This window comes from Photinus pyralis, unplaced genomic scaffold (genome assembly GCF_008802855.1).
Source record: "Photinus pyralis isolate 1611_PpyrPB1 unplaced genomic scaffold, Ppyr1.3 Ppyr1.4_LG1, whole genome shotgun sequence".
Taxonomy (NCBI): Eukaryota; Metazoa; Arthropoda; class Insecta; order Coleoptera; family Lampyridae; genus Photinus; species Photinus pyralis.
In genome coordinates this window covers 55,662,251-55,685,431 of record NW_022170249.1, presented here as the reverse complement: position 1 = coordinate 55,685,431, position 23,181 = coordinate 55,662,251, and the positions used below count along the sequence as shown (strand labels likewise).

Below are 23,181 nucleotides of genomic sequence, written 5' to 3'. Positions count from 1 at the left end.
AAATACGTTCCGATATGGCTATCCGATATCCTTGGCAAGTAGAAAAAGCAAACTAGTTGGAGGGAAGGGTGCGTTATGATAAGGTAAACATCCTCCGGAAAGAGGAAGTGGGCGACTACGGGTTGAAATATCCTATCCGGTATCAGTGGATCAATCAAGGCAAGGCCCTTAGATTTGGGGTTCAAATATCATACGGTCTCACGATTCCTATTATAACCATACATCAAGTCGTTATTTCTACACCACAACTTACGAAATAAATTGGTATTGCTTTCCAATCCGCCGGCCACTTTTTCTTCTTCTCGCAGGCGAATATTCGGAAACCCCCCAATTTTTATAAATGTATAATCACAGTGCAACGCCATTAGTAGCAGTTACGTATTAAAATACTGTTTGGTAGCGCGTATTTAAATGTAAAATTATAGCTAGTTCCACCGACTGATATAATTACAACAAAGGGGTTTACAACTGGAGCACGAACATGTAAATTCCCATCTATTTAACGCAAATGGTTGTCTTTTTTTATTCAAATTTCTTGGCATTTTTCAATTTCCACTCGACAAGCCATACGAAATGGGGTTTTTATCAAGAGATGCGCCAATTGAACCTACGGCGGTTTAATGTTATTGACTTGTGGCAACGGGAATATTTTGGGTTGATTTGTGCCTGATGGAAACTGCGAGGATGGTGATATTAAAATTGACAAGCAATTGATGTTGCGGTTTAATTGTGCACACTGCGACAATAATTCCTAATTCGTGTTAAACGTTGCAATACAACAAAACGATTAATTGGAATTGTGAAAAAAGGCAAATATGCATATTTTGTCTTTCAGTAGAGTATACATTTGTAAACAAGTTCCTCCACCTTTTATTGGAACACTGTGTGGGCGAAGAATTGCTCTACTATGCAAAAGCTTCCTTATTTTGATGTAAAAATTGCCACTATAATCCTGTTGGATTGAAAATAGACAATTTTCATACAACAAACATTGTCATGCTCAACAGAGGCAATGATTACTACCAAAAATGTGATTATAATTTTTTCAGGGCATGGGCAGATGCTGGATCTGGTACGACGAAAATTTCGATATTGACGTAAATTTTATTAATTTGAGAAATTCAGCAGCCTTATCTACTTCCAAAAGTCTAAAGAAATAATTAACAAATTTTTAATTAACACCTGATGCAATTCTGGGTCCGAAATAGAAACAAGGTAGCTCTTATCTCCTGGATCGTAATTTGGGCTCGATTAAACATAAAACTAACCATTTACAGACGAAACACAATTTATTCAATCAAATAAGTGCGATCGATTAAACAAAGTTATAATTACCTTAAGCTACCCTTATCATTCGGCCCTAAGTGCACTTTTCAACAAACATAGCACAATTGCCAAGCTGAATGATACTTCGGAACCTCTCTTCTTTGACTTCACTTGAAACTCGATTTAGACAACACTGGCTTCGTTCTAATTAGGATTATAGAATGAAAAACTCCCTTTAACGAGTATTGGGAAACTTTTTCGTAGACGTACAACACTTGAGCTTAACTCAACTAAGACCTTCTTCTACAACTGACAGAACTGACTATTTTCTATGCCGTCAAAACTGACTGTTTTGCAACAAATAATGCCTAACGTCATCGTCTTCTATTTCAAACAATTTCACTGTCTCACTAGTCACTTCCATTCCTCTTTCCTTAATGAAATACTGCGTGTTCGAAAGAATTAACATCTGCTTACTTCAGAGATGACACGTGCTTATCTTGAAACTAATTAGTTTACGCAGCGATAAGGATCCTGATCAATAAACAATAAACTTAATCTTTTAACACGTAAATCAAACTTTGCAATAAAATAAAAAAATTAAAGAAAGCGATTATCTAAACATTAACAACATTAAATAATTCCGATACAAAATAAAATTGACCAAACAAAACGTCCGTACACAACAATACATTCATTTCTATATTTCTAGATATCCAAGTTTCTGGCGCTTTTAACATTTTTATGACAGTGCTCACCGTTTTGAGTCACTTGAAACATCCGATCCAGTATTTTACCACAGTAGTATGGCGGGACACAGCCCCTTCTCGTTACCTGGTGGCGGATACCAATGCCCCACCCCCTCCCCGGTTACATAACTACTGAGTGACCTTGTTTGTCGTGCAAGGTAGTGCCCGTGGTGAGGGGGCTTCTTCGGTGACGTAATTAATGAGCCATCTTTTGTTGGTTTTTGGACGTATGCGGTTGTGAATAAGGATGGTGTGGTTCTTATCTTGGTTAAAGTAAAATGGGTGCTCATGCTCATCTTAGCAAATGTGCGGTTTGTATACCTATAAGGTAATGCGGATCAATGTCGATGATTGTTGATTGGCGGTTTTAAATTTAATTCTCGTTTTGATTGTAGTTTTGCTTTTAATTGTCTGCGAATTAGTTTATGTCGCGCTTTGATTGGCAGCTTTAATTAAATTTATTTATTTATTAAATTTTGAAAAGTCTAAATGGAAGTGACCATTTTAGAATACCTAACCAAAAACATTTAATGCATGCATTTTGGACATTTGTTTGCGTCTGAACAATTTGTGTGCATTAATATGTAGTTTACGATGTATTGCGTCACTATACAGGGTGTCTTAAATTGAGTAGGATAACACGGCTATCTGTGTTATTATTATACTTACAGATTCGGTTAAATTGAAACAGTTGCGTAGTTTTTAATGCTGATGGATATTCCGATGCGATATTTTGAAAAAAATAAATCGTTTCTTAGATAGTCGGAAAAAAGTGAAAATCGGCATTTTTTAAAAGTTCAGATATTATAGTAACAAAGAGAGCTATCGGAAAAAGTTTCAAATACAAGTTGGAAGATTCGATGGAATAAATTCAATGGACGCAGAAATTATTTTTTTTTCAAAATGGCGGTTTTCGAGATACTGATATCAACTTCCTTATTTTAAATGAAGCACCCCACTCGCTCTCAAGGCTGCTCGTGTCGCAAACGTCACCCTTCTGAATAATAAGCATCGTAACATGCTTGGAATACTATCAAAGGAGATATGCGAGAAGTTTAAATCTTCGATCTTCAACGATCTTCAACCTTCCATCTGCAGCCTTGTCTTCAATCTTCAGTCTTCAATATTCAATCTTCAATTTGCAGTACTTTCAATAGCAAGAGAAATTTCGTTGACGTCATTTATTGGAGAGGCATGTCGCCGGTTGATCGAACGCCGGCAAGGCACAGCGTGGGCTGGTCAGTCACCGGTTTGACCGAGCGCCGGTACGATCGGCGCCGGTTTGGTTATTGCCGGTTATGGATGGAATCGGCGGTTAGTAGTGTACCGCAGATTCAGATTCTCCAAAAAAAAAAGGTGATCACGGGAACCATTCATTTTCGACCGTTTTAGCCAGAGAAAACAAAAACAAAATTTGACATTTATTTGAGTTTTTCTGTGATATTCATTTTAGATATTTTCAAAGAATTTAAAATTTTCAAAAGCGTTGTTTTAAGTCCCCAAAAAGCGCAACTTTGTGCCCCTATTTAACCTACACGGTATCTCTCACCGTTACGCCTCTTCCCTAATTTTTCTGTGTAATGTCTTTTGGTATTATACATTCTGCCGCCTCGACAAACATGATGTTCAATCCTTTGAACATTATGCCGGCCGCGACGAACGTCCCCCCTGGGATGTATAATTCTTCCATTTGCTGAAATTTTCTCCTGACACCCTCCAATGCCTCCTTTACTGCCGGTCAATTATTTGGTGTTGGTTGTTAGTGACCATATCGTTTGGTATTCATGATATTCTGTTTGGTGTTCCGTTACCTCCCGAAGTCTTTTCCTCGCGTCTTCCCACAAGGTCTTTCACTCGCCTCCTGTCTTCTCGCGCCTCCGAACTTATCTTCTTCAGCACCTTTTCCATTGCCTTTCCTATTTCTCCTACGATGGTTTCCAATGTGCTGGCTTCCTCCATTTCCCAGTGTTTCGATGGCTCCCCCTCTTCCTCTATTGTTGAGACCATCTCAATGACTGGTGTATGTACCTTTTTTCTACTCTCTTTTGTCCTTTCACAATCTAATCTTAGTCTTTTACCCGTTGCATTCTGCGTTGTTGTTCCTATAAGGGTCGTAAGTCCTTGTGGGTTACAGGGGTTGTTTCTCCTCTCCGGATCTCCTTTGAACTTCTGTGTGTTATGAGGGGCGTGAAACACACGTCGTCTTTTTCTGTGGCTTTTTGCAGCCTTAATTCATTTTAAATTTTCTTACACGATTTTTTTGATGGTGGTTATTTTGCTGCTGTAAGGGGCGTAAATCCTGACAGCCTTCGGGTTGTTTCTTCCGTCGCTACTTTTTTCCTTCTGTCGCTGGTTGTTGTTCTGGAGCTTCTTTAATCTCCGGTAGCCGAGGGCCGAGCTCGAAGGACCATGAACAGAAACCTCTCTCGTAAACTGGGGAGAGTTTCGGTTTGTATGCCGCTGACGCTCACTTGTCCTGAAGAATGTATGGTTTGGAATCCCTCGTGAAACGCCAACGACGTGATTAAAAGATCAGCTGTGATTTTATAATGTATATTTTTAAATTCTTCATTAATGCTTGAGAGAAGGGTAGTAAGAATCTACGTGATCACGGCAGGCCCGTAGCTAGGGGGTGGCCAGGTGGGGGCTTGAGCCCCACCTAGGATGTGGTCTTGCCTCCACTGGAAATTACGGCTGATTGTTCCTTTATAAAAATTACAGGGGAAGCCGTTATCAAAAATTTCTTAAGCCCCACCTAGAAAATTACCAGTCACCCCTGCTGCTTCACTCTGGCTACGGGCCTGTCATGGAATCAACATTTTTGACTAAACGTAAGGGAGAGAATCAAGTCTCAGATAAAGAGAAAGACTCATTAAGAGTATTACTAAACACATAAAATCTTTTCCAAAGTCAGCAATTAAGTAATTTTGCCAAAACAAAAATTCAAGTTCGATAGTTTACATATTTCAAAGAAGGGATGGTCTAACCCTTTATGTGCAAAAACCTATTACATTTGACTCACAACCGTGCATCTTGCACTAGTCAATGACATTTGGGATTATTTGTTGACCAACATCACACCCGCAAAATACCTTCAACGGTTTGGCAAGAATGTAACAACGTGACGGCTAAATATTTTTTTCTTTCTCTCATACTCGATTAGCATCATTGATATTGCACTTGATAAATAGATTTTCGTCGGGTAAGATTGTTTTAACATAATATGCGCGCAATTTAACGTTTTGCAATGGAACCAGAGGGGCTCTCGTAACCAATTTAACTCTTTTTATAATGAATAGCTATTAATGATAAATTACATAAAAGGGGTTGACTTAAATGATACACAGAACTCACTGAAGGCCGAAATTAACAGTTCTTGTACAGTAAACTGAACTGCCTAAGTAGGCAAGCGTTGAGGTATAATCTACCTACCCACATTAATTACCGCCGCACCTCTTCCATATCTCATAAAGAAAATCCTTTTTTATTTTACCATGTTGGACTGTGTTCTACAAACTAAACTAGACACTTTTCTAAATTGTTATAATATTTCCATGTACTCACCGTATTCACCGATGGTTTTAGTGTTTCCTGAAAACATTCCAGACACGTTAATGCGCTTCTGTAATGGACTTTGAAAGTTAACAAACAATATTAGAAACAGTTTTAGGTGCGTACTCAATTTCCGTTAGAAAATTATCATTTTTAGCACCTGTCATTTTACATTGTCTGTCTCTTCCGCTGGAAAATGTAAACTAATAAATAAACGTCAAAATTGTAGGTGTACAGGAATTTTAACAAATAGGTACCTACACTGTCACCACCCTCCTCCCATTGTGTGCTAAATGATCATTTTATTTCTATATAAATTCCGAACATTTCTAACAATGGAAGTAACAAAAATGTGTAACGTATTATACGGTAGCATCACGAAGAAGGAAAATAAAGCAATTACGAAATACCACACTCTGCATGAAACGCGCATTATGTCAGTGGTCTAATGGGACCGCTTATAATTCCAGTTTCCGTAATATTATTTTAATAGTCCTTCGGTGAGAAGATCTCAACTCGATACGCTTACGGTTTATATAATGGTGTTATAAATTATTTGTATATATTTCCATTTTTTTCAATAGCTTGTTGTTTTGCTTTGTTTGATAATTTAGTTCCATTATTAACTAGGCCGCGCGCTCGCCAATATAAGAGCCATTCATTTATAACCAGGGCGCTATTTGTACAGTTTTTTGGATGCAGGGACCAGCATTGTGTGTGGTTTGTTTTTAAAGCTGCTCTTAAATAAGTATATTGCTATTATAAATTCGCATTCGATCAATATGGAATGGGCATAAAGCGGGTCATATTATATACAGCATGAAGCATTACTATTTAAAAATAAAATTGGATTCTTAAATACACCATGGTTGTTGGAATCAGTTATCTCAAGTTAATATCATACAATATTTTGATACAAGGTACAACCGACTAATACTGAATTTAATTATTAATTATTTAAAATTTATTCGCTACAATTTTACGTGGAGTTGCTCTGGTCTTCAAATAAACACACAATACAGAATGACCCGTCCTTAATTCCTTATCTTCGGTATTATTCCAACCTAAAGAACGTTGATCTGACGCTGTTTACACACATCAAAATGCTATCTAAAAGCCTTAATATTCTTGAGATAAGAATTAATTAATACCTAAAGAAATCTAAGGAATCTATATAAATGCCGAGAAAAAAGCGAAGAAAACGGCGAAGTTTGAAGAATCATTAAAATCCGAATGTTCTGAAACTAAACTGAAAACTGAAAAATGGGAATATAGGTGAAGAATTGGAAAGAATCTTACATATCCAAACAAATGAACATTTTTAAAGAATCTCTAAATTACATACGAAATTTGAAAAGTTCACAGAAACGCAAAGAGCTGCGAATAATCTGACAAATAGTTTGAAGAAACGAAAGAGTCTGACATATCAAACGAATCTGAAAAATCGAATTGAAGAATTGAATTCAATTCAATTGAATCTGCGAAAGCTCAAAAATAATCGGTCAATGCCCTTTTGACATTTTCCAACACTACAACCCGATCAAACTATCAATCGATTTTGATGAAATTTGAGATATTATGCATTGGAATTAAGGTAATAGGCCACTCATTTTAAACACTAAACATTGCAAAAAATACTGTAAACTTGCATTTTTAATATGTTGTTAGGGACAACCTAGACAGTGTAAATCTAGATTTGCAACCCTCAGCAACGTGAGCCAGCCGATATACAGGGTGAAATTCGAGAAAGTTTGGAACTTTTTTCAGTTTTTCGCAAAAAAAGAAGTAGGGGATTGATCTGAAGAGGAAATGTGTTATTACCACTTCTGAAGCAGAGAAAATTACCTAAAAGACGAGTTGTGTGCGAGATCTGTAACCCAATTAGTTCCAGAGATACAGCTCTGTGAATATTGACAAGTTTTCCAAAAAAAAGTGAAAATAAAATAATTACCTACATTAAAAAATTTTTTTTCTTCATTATAACAACAAAATCGAGATAATGGTACACTGTAACAATCATTTTCGGGCGATATTTGGAGGAGGCGAAGAGTCATCGCTTGTACTTGAACTTCCTTGTTGGCTATCTTTAGGTTGAAGAGAGGAGGCTCTATCAAGGTTGTCTAGAGGTGCTCCACATCTGCGTAGATCTCCTCTTCATCCAACTCCTCGGCTCTTAGTATGTTCGTGCAATTGATGCCTTCGCAGTGTTTGCACATTGAAGAACATCTCATACTCTCGATGCAAGCATTCAGACCGCTGTTTCATATTTCATATTTATTTATTTTTTCCATTTTGATTACAGTGTACAGGTAATATTGGAAACGTCATTTTAAATTTTACGCCACTTGAAAAATACAAACAAACTACAGAATTGACTACAACCAGACTAACAGTAACACGCATTTACATATAACACACAGAAAGACATAATTAGGTTTTGCAGAGGTATTCGCTGATACTATAGAACGGATTATCAAGAAAGAACGTTTTAACCTTAGACATAAAGGAGGCCTGATTGCATTTCAGGAGATCAATAGGGAGGCTGTTGAAAAGTTTAATGCACATGTATTTTGGAGAGTTCTCGAACAGGGTGGTATTATGTCGAGGGACAGTGATCTTAGAACCGAAACGAGTCTTCCTGTCACAGCTGCGGATCTCTTCGTTCGTTGTAAACTGATATGAGTTGTCGAAAACGAATTGCACACAGTTATAGATATATAGGGAGTACACAGTCATTATTTGCAAGCGTTTAAAAAGAGGTTTGCAGTGGTCACGCATGCCAGAGTTACACATATGACGTACGATCCGTTTTTGCAGTAACAGCAGTCTGACAGTTGCATTGGAGTTGCCCCATATAATAATGGCGTAGTGTAGTTGACTTTGGACCTGGGCATAGTAGTACTTCAGTAGAGCAGACTGCCCTACCACGGGCCTCAAACATATAATTGCGTAGCATGCACTTCTTAGTTTCGAGCAGATTTGATCGATGTGAGAGCTCCAATTTAGATTGTCACTTACAGTTACTCCAAGGAAGCGTTCACCACTGGTAATGCGCAACAGTTTCCCATTCATGATAATGTTAGGACGTCCCGCTGCTGAGAGGTCATTTTATAAATAGTCTTCTGTACATACGTATGTACGAGGGTTGTCCAGAAAGTAACGGACGTTTTGAAATAAAAAATTTTAAACTTGGTAAAGCAAATCTCTTATTATATATATTTGGGAGCTACACACTTGGGCTATTTATCAACACAAGCGCCATTCAAATTGAGGCAATTATCATAGCGTGGCACAAGTGTTTTGATTCCAAATTTTATAAATCCGCCGCCTGAGATTTTAACCTGCACTGGGTAACGCTGAAGTTCGGCGTTCCTATCGAACCGCTGCGTTGCGAGCTAGGTCTTCATCGCTGGGAAGAGGTGGAAGTACTGTTGTTCAACGACAACGCCCGCCCGTACACAGTCAACCGTACTGGACAGCTCTTGGATGATTTTGGATGGGAGAAAGGATCACCCTCCATACAGCTCGGCTCTAGCGCCAAGCGACTTCCACCTCTTCCCAGCGATGAAGACCTCGCTCGCAACACAGCACATGGACAGTGATGCCGAACTTCAAGCCGGCGATAACCAGTGGTTAAAGTCTCAGGCGGCGTATGTATACAAAGTTGAAATCAAAACACTTGTACCACGCTACGATAAGTGCCTCAATACGAATGGCGATTATGTTGAAAAATAGCATAAGAGTGTAGCTTCCAAGTGTTATATAATAAAAGTTGTTTCTTACACTTCCTTAATTTCTTATTTCAAAACGTCTGCTACTTTCTGGATAGCCCTCGTAGTATGTATGAGTATTTATGGCAATATTTATGGTGTAAAATATGACAAAAGTAACAATTTCCACTTTTTAAAAAAACTTGTCAATATTCACAGACCTGTATGTCTGGAACTAATTGGGTTACAGATCCCGCACATAGCTCGCCTTTTAGGTAATTCTCTCTACTTAAAAGAGATAATAACACATTTCCTTTTTAGAACACTCATTTACTTATTTTTTGCGACAAACTGAAAAAAGTCCAAAATTTTCTCGATTTTCACCCTGGACATCGGATGGCTCATGTTTCTGAGGGTTGCAAATCTAGATTTATACCGTCTAGGTAGTCCCTAACAACATATTAAAAATGCAACTTTACAGTATTTTTTGCAATGTTTGGCAAAAAAATTGTCTAATATGACTGGCCTATTAAATAGAGATTCAGAGTTCCAGTATTTAATCGGACGGGAAATTCCTTTCACCAAGGCCACGACTTTTTCACAGGGGATATCACAGGACACCACTTTGCACCACAAAACAAGGTCACTTCTTAGATACGTAACTGGGAAACTCCGTTCTTCACGTCGTTTTACCTTTCATTTCTACTTCCGAATCCTGACCAATTTCAAGAATTCATAAATTTGAAGAATATGAATTTTAAGAGTGAGAAAGAGCTGAATGGAGAACGATTTTAAAGAATCCTACAAATCCAAAGCATGTGAAAAGTCTAAAGAAACGAGCGAATTTGAAGACTGGGAAGAAAATTAGAAAAGTTTCACATATCTCATAAATGCGAATCGTTCGAACTTCCTCAAGATCTCCGGGAGTACATCTTGTGTCACCAAAAAGGTGGTTCTTGAGCCTAAACGGCATCACTCGAAACTGGTAGCGAGAAATCGTCGGGCGTCGAGATTCCGATGCGAGAGCGACTTGCCAGTATCCCGATTTGAGAGTGTGGAGAACACCTTCGCCTAGCTCCTGAAGTGCCTCGTGGATAAGTGGTAGGGTCAAGCTTTTGTCCCAGGTAACCTTTCAACCTGCGGTAGTCCACGCAAGAACGCGCGTTGCCGTCCTTCTTTTGGACAATGACGATGGAAGGCGAGTAGCTGGAGCTGATGGTCCCCTTCGAGAAGGTGGCTCGAAATGTGTGGGGCACTTCTTGGAATCGGGGCATCAGTGGTGTGGGAAATCCATGGTGTACTTCTCCGAGCTGCGGCGGGATGATCTAGATTGTGTAGGCGGAATGGGCCTAGTGGGCGGTTTGCTACGTTCGCTACGGTCGCTGGCGGTCTAGTGTCTTCTTCGATAACCTCCAAGAACTGCATCTCGATCACATTCTGGGGAGCTCTTAGATGAAGGTCGCATGCTGGGTACAGTAGGTTCGCGAGAAGTGGTATGTGCTCGTTGATGTTAACGCGCAGCCGTGCAGCGAGCTGGTCCTTCCGCTGGATTCGTTTTTCTGATCGCGGTTGGAGAACTCCCCGTTCAACCTGCAGGAATTAAGTTTTCAAAGTCTTAACTTTATAGGGACAAAGAGAAGCACAAAACAGGTGGGAGATTGAGAAAGGATTTAATTTCAAATGATGGGGATGACAAAATGCGACATCTAAAGGAGGAATTTTACAACACATAATACAGGATGTTTACAAACAAAATCTTGACGTTACCACTTGTGTATATTTTTACAATTTCTGGTAATATAATGAGTGAAAATGAAATATTCCAGAAAAAAGGTTGTGTATTCTTTAATTTTAATTTAATTAATGAAAATGCGTGACATTCAATAAATAAAGAGGGAATAGCGATTAGCCCTAATTACATAAAATTAGTTACTTTTCAAACTCATCTGGACCATAAGTGCTTTTTTGGAAGAGCATAGCTAACAATTTCATCAGGCCATGTTTAGTTATAAAGAAGGCGTATAAATGATCTGCAGACTACATACACTTTAAGAGATTTAAACTCTTTGGTTCTGGTTGATGGACGATTCAATCACTTTACTCAACTCACTTATCTTCAATGGGAGATATTCAACAAAAACGTTTTCGAATACAGAAGATCCAAAATGGTGGCGTTTTAGCTACAAAATCAAAATTTAAGGGCTATTTTCTCTCTTCTTATGACTAAAGTAATATAGGCACAATACATAAAGATACGACTATTATCGCTAAATCTACTTGGATTACCTTTATGTAAATCAAAACAGTAATGTAAATTAATTACAAATTACTTATTGCAGATGTCAGATAAATGTGTGCTCCAATCGGATATACATTTTAAAATCCGTTTCCGGGGGAGTGTGCAAAATAGTGAGCCATAATTATTTCCTCTTGCTTAATGATTGAGCCGTGCTTTCTTTTAAAAATCGCTACATGCCTACTACTTCGTGTAGACTAATTACATCATTTAAGAGCAAATTAAGGTAGATATAATCAAAATAGGAACATGAAAATTATTTCAATTACAAAGCAGTTGGCTGGCTAGCATAAATGATTGCGTCTACAAAAAAGAAGTCAATCATTATAATTCTATTTTTAATTTGAAAATAATTAGGGCAATTTTTTCAAATTACTTCATCGAGCCACGTTAATTATTAGGCAGGTAATTAAGTATTTGTCGCCAAACGAGCAAACTGGATAATAACCGCGTTGATGGCGGTCACACTTTGTCCCATTCGGAATTTAATTTCGATTAAGTACAGCTGCAAAAATTTTATTGGGGAAATTTATTTTTAGACAAAAATGTGTTTATACGCTCGTACCCTTTCATTTCTGAGAAGCGAAGCATTTACTTTATAATCATGTCGAACCCCATACTGAGCAATATTTACGTTCGCGTAATGCTTTTATAAGCACACGTTACCCTTCGTAAACCACTGGATTGTTGCTGATACGAAACGAAGCAGTAAAAAGCTATTTCGAATTTGTTTCAGTATTCGATGGGGTTTCTAGTACCGGAATTTAATATGTAGATATTCGATTTTCAAAGTAGGTTCAAGAAGTGGGTTCAAAAATTAACGACCTCCGGACGGCAAACATTTGCATTTGACATTTGATCTATCAAAAATACATTTTTAATATTTATTTTTGGAACCCCGTTTAGATAAATATTATATTAGTGAAGTCTAAAATGTCAACATCTGGCTATGGCAAACATCGTGCAGATTGTAAGCCGTGTGGTTAACTCGCACCCATGTTTGTCGTCTATCAGATAAAAGTATTTATACGCACTTTTTTTTTGGTCGTAGAACATATATTGTTAATGTCGAGTTGTCAATCAGGCGTTTATACGAGAGCTGGGTGTGTTTACTCTCCCGCATAGTTTCTAAATAGACGTGTGTTGTCACAATTGGGCACTTAAAAACCTTTTTACATAACCCAATATTATTTTTAGCCTAATTCAGTTTTATCAGTTTTATGATTTTGAAATGTGTAAATCCTAATATCTGCAGGTAATCTTAAAATGTAAATAAATCTAATACCAAACTTTCCAGTTCGATAGTCCCAATAGCCAGTAACTGGAGAGATGGAGAGACAGACAGCCAGAAATTGTTATTGTCGTAAGTACAGTAACGGTTATTATAAGATATTTTCTTTTCACTTTCAGTTTGAAGAACGGACAGACTGTCCAAAATAGTTACTTTTGGTAAATGCGTTGAAAATGTGGCTTACATTTAATCCATGTAAGTAAACTATTACCAGATTATTGATTTCGGCACCTCCTTTTGTCTTAATATTCTCACAGAAAACATTTTTGTATTGTACTGTACTCGATAAAGCTTCAGTTTTTTCCATGTCTCCATAAATCGATTCAATTTAGATTTTTGTTTGTTTCATTCGAAAAACGTTTGTCCCAAATACTATCTACTAAGGCAATAAAGTAAAAGCTCTACGGCCGATTTGAAAATATGTGTTTGTTCCAACGATAGTCTATCCAATAACATAAATAAATAAACTTGTAACAAATATAGCAAACAAGCTCCTGGGTCACTGAAAATGTAATCAATTCTTCCTTTTTGTATACTTGATAACTCGCGAACGGTTTCGCATTTTCCAATTCTGTTGTAACTCAGGAGCTCGTTTTCTATATTTCTTTAAGACGGATGGACGGACAGGAGTTCCTGGGTCTATGAAAATTTAATCAGATCTTCCTTTAAACATATCACTGAAAACAGAATTGGAAAATTCCAAACCGTTCACGAGCTCTCATCTTGTGAGATGTACACAGACGGACGGAGTTATCATGTACACAGATGGAGGGACAGAAAGTCCAAATGACCAAAGTGTAATCAGTTAGTTCCTGACCCTTGTCTACCTATTACTGGAAACAGAATTGGAAAATGATACTACGTCGGAAACTGCACTTTTTGACTTGAATCTTGATTTAGACGACACTGGGTCTTGAATGGTGGAAAAACTCCCTTGAACGGATACTGGGAAACCATATCAAAAGGGCGCCCTTTGCGATAAACACAACAATTCGACTTTTTCGTCAACGTAAACAGACGCCTTCGATTCAACTAGACTCAAATATTCATTTTAACGACGGAATAAAAAAACCGACTCTCTTGCAACAAAACGCGCAACTATGGCTAAACACGAAAAGCATCCACCAAAACAAAAAGGAACGATTACGACCACGAGTCCCGTTTCACGCCCGTCTCTTCTATTTAAAACCTCCTTGGTTTGGTCCATAATCGAAATTATGGCAAAGGTCATAAATTTACTTAAATTCTGAGCAAAAGGGAAGTTATGAAGTTCATTCCTGTCCAAATCTTGAAGGGCAAAATCCGGAGCCCATCTGTTTACAGAGTGAAATACATGAATTATTTCCCGAGGTGCTATTTTTGAAAGTAAAACGTGCAGAACTTTTACATACGACAACCAATTGGTCTCAGATTTTGTATACGCGTGCCCTTACTGGTGCCAAATGAAACTTTTGAAAATGGGGCGGGGAACACGCGTTCTACCCTTCATGGTATTCTAATGAAAGGTATCATCGAAATAAATTGGTTTGTACAAACTATAACTTAATTAATTAATGGTACTCCAATGAAAGGTCTCAACGAAAGGAATTAATTTCTACCAACCAGAGTCCTATAGTGATCCGAGATATTCCCTTATATCTCCAGAACAGGTTGTCGGAAGAGGGTACTACTCACAAAGGGCGATTGGGATATCAAAACTTGAAGAGCGAATATCTCAAAAACGGTTTGTCGGAGAAAAGTACTCTCAAAGGCAAAATGAATCGACCGGATGAGACATATGTATTGGTGAAGTCGAAGCAAATACCTTGACAACGAAGTGTGGGAGAGGGTACTCACAAAAGGCAAGTAGAACGTCAGGACGAGACATATCTATTGGTGATGTCAAAGCTTTCAGTGCAAATATCTGCAAAATGGAGTGTCGGAGGATTTTGAATGTATGCCAGGCGGACTTTAAATGTTTATGTGTAAAGAGCCTCCTCCCCATTAATCAGCTACCAAGAAAGTAAACATCGATAGCCAAACCAACCATTTACTAAACTATTTCGGTTTAAAAAAATACGCTTTATCAGCACAAGAGTTGTGCAACATTTATACTTGTTTAGTATGTAATGTACTTAATATTTCTGTCTGCTTCTATCACATGGAACGAGCGCAACACATTTGCAATGTGTTTTGTACACAGCGAAGAAATTCTGTAGCCCGTGCAGGATCGTGTGTTTTCTAATAAACTCCAATTAGTTGACATGAAAATCAAATTTAATTTAAAACAGATAATAAAAAAATTAATGTCACTTATGGAAATGGAAGAAGTCTTAAAATTCATGTTAATTAAGAGCGCTTCTTGTGACACCAAAAACGCCTTACTCTCATAATGTTTTCTGAAATACTTTCAATTAGCTATTGTTAATTACGTATTATACCTACTTAATTGACCGTGCTGAAATTTCAAAATAGTAGTCTAGTAATGCCCATTGTTATTTGGAATTTCGGGTCAATCACAAAAAAACGCACATTATCATGCGTGCATGGTCTTGTAGTTTTAATGCTCGTGTTCGTATAGGGGAAACTAAAAACTGTTGATAAATAATTAACGGAGCTGAAACTTAACAACATTAATTCTCTCCCCCTTTTCCTGCACAGAGAACTCTCGAACCCTACAAAAATAATTAAAACATCTCTACGAGAACAATTAGAAAACCGGTCAATTGTATACGGCATCTGGCCTACTTATCGGCGGCTACAAATATTCTATATATTAATGCAATCGCTTCTGTTCCCAACTCCTACAAGAAAAATAGGTCCGGAAATGTACGGTATTCATTAATTCTGGTAGAATCTGTTGAAAACGGGTGCTTCGTTACTCCACAAGCTGCAGCACATCCACGCAGGCATTTACAAAAGATCGATTTCAGCAGCTCGGTGAACGCTGCATCTCTGGCACTCTCTTCCATCCCCCATTCCACGGGATTTTTATAAACTTAGTTATCACCACATCCAAAGTGAGTGGAATAAGTGTTCTGCACCAGTCGTCTGCGGAGGTTAGCCCAGGTTAAGCTTCCAGGCTTCCGCATTTAAACATTTTCAGTTGCAAGATAGCAAAGCTAGAAGGTCTATAAAATAAAGGGTTTTAGTGTATCGCTACATATGGATAATGTTAACGCTTTTGCGAAAAATCGACGAGATAAATTCGGAGATAAATTACAACTGAGAACCGTTCGAACCCCCCTCTCTTTATTTTGCATATTAAAGAACAGAATGTATTTATGTATATGTCATAAAATATTCATAAATCACAATAGGATGATGGATGTACATTATAAGTATGGCATTATTTTATCTGGAAAAAAATTTTAGATGAACAAACACGATGTCGGTGAACTGTTAAAAGCTTCCGTCTCGAAGCTTGTCTAAGCAATTGCAAGATTAATAGTTTTAGTCCTCTTATAACTGATATTCCACTAATCATGTGGGGAAAAGGAAACCCTGGAGGGTTGAAGAAAAATGGAGCCCTTATAATTGCAGCAGCATGTTACGGATTAAGTATGAGATGAGTGCATGGGACTTAACGTTAATTATAAAAAGTACGATAATAAATCGCGTCGGGTTTTTAAAATGGAAAAGAAAATCAACTGCAATTTATTTAATTAATTCGCAAAAGATTTCACCATCGTCGCATTAAATGAAGTATCCCTTCGGCGTATCGCCCACCGATACTAATACCGAATTCCCAACAGTACGATCGCATGGATCAGGTCCATTAACGAGCGCATTCCCTAATCTTCCTGCAGCATATCGTGTAAATGCACCTTATTGTTAAGTGGATGATTGCGGATTGCAGCAGCTGTGCCAGAATCGATTGCAATGCTCGAGCTATCTTCCGTCACGGGCAGAATTGCTGCCGTTGCTGTTGCTGCTGCATTCAACCCTCAGCTGGATCGCATTATATTGTTGTGGTATGCTTTTGACATTTTAGTTTACGATATGAAATATTTCTTGAAACGCCTACGGCATGACTGGAATTACAGATGTAAAAGAAGATTACTTTAACAGAAATTGCTGATGTAATATGATTAATTATTGTAATTATTTTACGTTACAACGTGCTTAATTAAAAGTTGTGGCACGATTTAAGGGTGCGTTGACCACCTGGCCGTGTTTACTTTGTAAGAAGTCTATACACTGCTCCATTCAATTTTACACATTCGTTGTGAATTCAAAGGACTCTTGTAAAGAGGTTTTGATTTATTGGACAAGTTGCAATGCATTACTTGCTTAACAAAAAAGTGGATAAATTTGGATATTCCAACGGGTGGCAAGGTAGTGAAAGAGGGCGAACACCCTATTGGCGGATCAATTTACATAAAAAAAGAACATACTGGATAAAACAAATTTACTGTTTCTACCTACCTGTATTAATATTGCAACAGTTGCATAATGTAACCGTACTGTGTCTCGCCAGTTTATTTGGATGCAGACCGCCGCTCGTTTTCCAGAATAAAACTGTGATCACCATTCTCAATCAATAATGACTAATGAGTAATGAGCATCCTTTATGATTCTAATCGGTCAATTCTCTTTCCCTGGAAAAAGAACGATTAGCCTTGATTAATAAGCGAAGACGTATTACGTATGCAGACTGTGCGTATGGGAATATGAAGGAGACGTGAAACACACGTGTTGCCTCTTATGCAAATTGAAGATGATAGTAAAGTAACGGCAAGAGCTCAGTAGACTGGATCTTGGCGACTCGAGATGCATTAGATAATAATAAAGACAGACTTATGCACTTAGAGAACCATTCGCGTTTTACCTACAGACGTTTATTATAAACTTTTCAAAAATAACAACCCATGCGGGATAAACAAAAATAAATGGAATGAAAATATTTCGACGAGGTTTCCTGAATTACGACCAAAATTTCTGGCCGGATACATAAAATCGACAACAAAGACAAGAACGGATAAAAAGCTTGTTTCAACACTATAAATTCTCATGGTTAAATGCGTGGTTTTAATCCCCTAAATGACGCATCGCACCCCCTGCGTTCACATGTCAGACGGGTGCCGCACCCCAAGGGAGTCACATGTCCCCGTATGAGGCAATTATGCAGTCCCATACCCCGTGACCTCTCAAGCTGCTTATAAGAGCTTATATTGAAAAGCTGACTTCCAAGAGAATTTCAACGGAATGCATTTTACGTACCCAATACTTTGTCATGTGCTTTAATACCCATCCAGGTCGTGTGAATACGCTCCAAACTTCCCAGACGACGAAATTTACGCAACCTAAATTCATAATCGAAATTCGATTAAAAGCTCTCCTTATTCGTATAAGCGAAAGGTTTGTTCCTTGTCCGGAAAGAAAGCTGTCACATTCCACTTTTTTCTATTGCAAGTAAAAGAAACAGAAGCTTTTTCATCTCTGGCAGTCCAAGGAGACGGAAATACGTTTCTAGCTTCGTCAGCTCAGTTTTTGTATTCGATTAGCTTCAGAAATTCGAGGGAAATCTATATACCAGCCCGAAGCTTTTCATATTTAATTTCAAAAGATCCCGTACCTAATTCGAAATGAAAATCTTTGAAATGGCCAATTTTTCTTATCGTTACTTATGGGAATACACAATGAAACTTAAAAAATAGAGAACGATAATTAATTAATTCAAGTTGCATATTACATGGCAGGTATTAACTATAAAAATCATAATCTATTTTTTAATACTTTCCTTTCCATCGCAACCTGTGATAAATTCAAAAGTTTTCTCTCTGATTACAAAACTTACAAATCCATATCGTCAATTTAGGCGGTGAATATCAGATCTACATACAGGGTGAGTCTTTCTAAACGGTTACAAGGTTATATTTTGAAAATGGCTTATATATTTTTATGGAATTTTGGTTAAAATATTTTTTAAATTTTTTTGTTTTTTTAAATTTTAGGAGTGGGACATGCCTTTGACATTTTAAATGAAATGATTCACTTTTGCTTTTAAAATTCAGATCTACGTAAAAAACTATAATATGTCCCAATATTTTTTTGTTTAATTGCTTCCAAGGTTACGGAGCTATGGTTATTTTTAGATATTACAATAAAAAAAACTTACAATGTGTTGTGCTTAAGATGTTCAAAATGACTTTCGCACTCCAGGTCTAAATTACCACTAACATTGCAGGTGTCGCTAATAAGCAGGCAAAAGCAGAACATATTCAGTCTTTTATGTCATCTAAAGCTGTTGGTGCAATGGGTATTACTTTATCTTTTATAAACTCCAGGACCGAACAGGCCAGTTTACCGGACCTGCTTCGACCAGTCCACCTGTTTTCAAACATTTCATGTAAATAATAATTACGGACCTGTATGGCATAATGGGTTGGAGCCCCATCCTGCTGAAACCACATGTCCAAATAACTTCTTAAAAAATATCTCTATCCCAAATATTGCCACACCAGAATAGGGATGTTGATCTTGAGTCATCCAGTGTAGATTCTTCCTTCGCCCAGTAGTGCAACAAAATCCTACCTGCCCACAATTATGGAAAGTGGCTTCGCCAGAAAAAAACACTTTCCAAGAGCTTGTTATTTCCTTGCACTGGTCTTCCTGCCAATTTTTCAAAGTCTTGTCCAGACAGCTCTTGGTGAAGAGTAATGTGGTATGAATGAAACTTGTGCAAGTGCAATATGGTTATAACTGATTGGTGATTCCTGAGGGTCAATAGCTACCGCTCATAAAACTCCAACTCCCCCTCTTCGTTCGTTCGCTTTTGAATGCCATATGAGACCTCAAGCTGTTTGGAAACCTCTCTGTCCATACTAGTGCAGCTTCTCTGTACTTTTTTTTTGCACTCCCCCAAAATTAATATGCCCACTTGCACATTGAAGTTCTTTTCCACGTTTTAAGTAGGTCATTAACATACATTGTTAATAAAACATCAAAATTCTTAAATGAGTTAAGCCATATCATTACACATTTTCCATCTAAACGCATTATAAAGGTGTTTGGAAGTTCAAGAAAGACACTTTCAATAACTTCCTAAGCATAACAGACGTTGAAAAATTTGTAATTAAGTTCAAAGAATTACACGTTGGAAACAAGTCATATTAAGTTGCTTATGCAATTGGGCGCAACTTGGAAAATATAAGCTGAATTCGCAGATTCAGAAGCTCTATAGACAGCCCTTTAAGCCCGGTGAACTAATGAAAATTAATAACATCTCTCCGCCATTAGCCCATTACTATTCCACCAAGAAGTAGGCGTCAAAAAATGACTAAGTAGGTAGAGTGGAGTTTTGCACGAAATTGAGATATTCTCGCTTTGGAAGTGAAGTTAGATAGAGATTGGAAGATTAGCGTTTGTTTGGTCAACCTGGTAAAGTAAGGTCCAGAGCGTTCAAATAACCGAGTCTAGAAAAAACAGTTTTCAGTAGATTCAAGGCGACCTTGTGGTCAATTTTAGCCAGTTGGTTTTTTTTGGAAAATCATCATTATTTGCCCAAGTGGAAAAAATTACGTTGTGACAAAATCCAAGTGTTACTTTTTGGAGAGTTATAAAACAGTGAATTGTAGTTCCGCAATACTCAGCGTAAATTGAGTGCACAAGTTGTGATCGATAGTTCAAAAACGTGCCAGTTCGCGAGAAACTAGACACCATGACAGCAAGAGAGATTTTCGTTTTCCATTGTGCGAGTTGAAAACACTCGTAATCGTGCCAATTCCATTTAGTAAAGGATACAGTCCGCTATCATTACGAACGCGTTCATAAGCAAATTTCTTAGGGAACTTTATCGCACATTTGGACAGTTGAACACATGTTAAAAAAGGGATTTGAATTTCTTTCAAGTGATTCATGGGAATCACAACAAGAAAAAGGTTCGTAAAAATACCTAATAACTAACTTCGGTATTAGCGCCGCTAATGAAAAAAGCAGTTGAGTGTAAAAGTTCAACATCACAACATCGACTAGAATTATTTAAAATGAAATTAAATTAATGGTAACCCCCTTCCTTGATAACCTACAATTTACATACATAAGAGGGATGAAGCAGCAACTGTCGATGAAATTGCGGTACACAAATATCAGCCGAAACCTAAAGAAATTAATTACGCGAAATGCACATTGCGGTACTCACGATTGCTTAAAAAAAGTTACGGAGATCATTCAACAAATAATAAGCCGTAAACACTAATAATGCTTTGTAATGAAGAACATAAATCGTTACAAAGTTTACAAAGAAGTTATTTTTAATTGAAATATTTTAACATTTAAATAATGCCAAATGAGAATAACCGTAAATATTTCAATGTAAAATACACTTATTTTTAATAAACCCAGTACAAAAATTCAATGGCTTTGGACAAAAAATAAATTTTGAGTAAGTGATTTTTGAAACTTTGTTGCAATGTAGAGCGATTTGAAAATTTAGTTAACAGGCGTGGACGAAAACCCCTTGCAATTCCTTGTAGTTCTTAAAATTCTCCTTGTTAAATACTCTAATATCGGAATTCGGTCGACTAGAGATAAGCATAAGTGTATTGTTTCATTTTCGAAAAATGCGCTGTAAGGGAAATTGCCTTTGCATTTCTAATTGACATGGACAGTAAAAAATAGAGGCTTTGTACCACAGCAGCCTTAAATAAATGCGGGTCCGATGTTTTTTCAATGGCTTAAATATCAATTTTGACTTTTAATTAAGCTTTCACATTTTTAGAACATTTTCATGTGATCATAGACTCTCCACATATAATATACATTTTAAACATTCTTTTTCACGTTAAACCTATGTGTATAAACCAATACCGCCAAATATCCCATTATTTTCTGAAATTCCTAGGGTTAGAAAACCACCGCGACTTTTATTTTTTAATTTGAAAGGGACCTTAAGAACCAGTCGATGCATGATGCCTCTATTCCGGTATGAGATAATAAAAGCATGACTTTTTGATAGTCATAGTCACGTAGTTCATTTGAATAAACGAGAATTTGAAGGTGCTCGCTTCGTGTTTTTGTCGATTATAATTAAAAATGTGATTAACTTTTTTGTGGATTAAACTCATTTTCATACTTTCAAACGAATAAATCCCACCCAAGACAAATTCAAATGACGTAATCCGCGAATGTAAAAAATTGTTAGGAAAATTTGCATAACGCAGAGACGTTCAACAAAGAAAATATAAAATTCAAGAGAACCCTATTCGATACACAGCACGTATATTAATGTAAATCACTTTTTTTAATAACATGATATTCATGATTAATTGTTTTTCAACTTCCTATCTAAAGAAATGTATGTATTGAAACCATGTAATATTAATCAAGTTGATAAATTGATTTCTAAAGCGTACCGATTTTTCTCGCTCCTTTTCAAGGATTGGTAAATTCTTTTATGGCCTTTTAATATTTTTCTGGGTTATTTCACCATCGCAAAATACGTGATAAAAGACAGCTGCTGTATGTTTATATTTATAATATGAAATGTGTGTTCTGAAAATGTTAGTTGACTTATCTCGTGAATCAATCATTCTAAATGTCAAAAAAGCGTCGAGCGGTGTACATTTCATTACCATTTTATCCTACCTGCGCACATTCTGGATGTAATCTTAAATAACGGTAGTTTTTTGTGCGATATTAATGTAAACTATATCCTTAAGTTATTTTCAATTATGTACGTTTGCATTTTATACACATGCTTTTAAAGTAAACAATGAGGGTTAGGGTGAAATTCGCCCCTAACGTAATTTTAGCAGGGGGTCTACTGAAATAATAACCCTAAATCAGAATCGTTCCACTTACCGCGACGTTTTTTTTTGTTTTAGTTTATGCCAGGTCGTTTTATTCTAAATACGTATAGGTACTCTCGAGATTCTATGCAAGGGAATGTGCAAATAACAAAAGGGAATCTTTTTAATGTTGTTAATAGTAGCTTAGAGAATTTTAGTAATGTGCACTCAGAACTAACAAGAAATTTTCATTGTTCTCCTTTGCTTTAGTTTTGCTTAACTTACATGTAAATTAGTGGCATTCTCTTATTGTCGCAATATCAATTTTCATGTATAATTCCATAACATTAAGGCTCGATCAATGTCTTGCCAGATCGTACAACGCGAACATGTAAAATTATTGAAGTGGTGAATTTTGGACTTAAATTTTGAATATACATAATTCAAATTCAATTTGCAGTTTTTTCGCGTAATCACCCTCACGTTCTTCGAGCCTTCTCGTTTCTCGTTCTTTCGGTTCGTTTCTTTCTCATTTTGAAAGTGTGCTTGTAGACTTTTCACCATGTATTCGGTCTCTGTATGCAAGCTGTAGGGTCCGAAGTAATCT

General features: G+C 37.0%; 1 long non-coding RNA gene across 1 annotated transcript; it reads right to left on the bottom strand.

Moving 5' to 3' along the window:
* Window positions 1–5,301: 5,301 nt before the first annotated feature.
* LOC116174216 lies at window positions 5,302–5,942 on the bottom strand. Its single transcript, XR_004146056.1, has 3 exons — window positions 5,829–5,942; window positions 5,580–5,756; window positions 5,302–5,524 (listed from the first exon to the last, which is right to left on the bottom strand). It is a non-coding gene; the product is annotated as an uncharacterized LOC116174216 (long non-coding RNA).
* Between the last annotated feature and the right edge of the window lie 17,239 nt (window positions 5,943–23,181).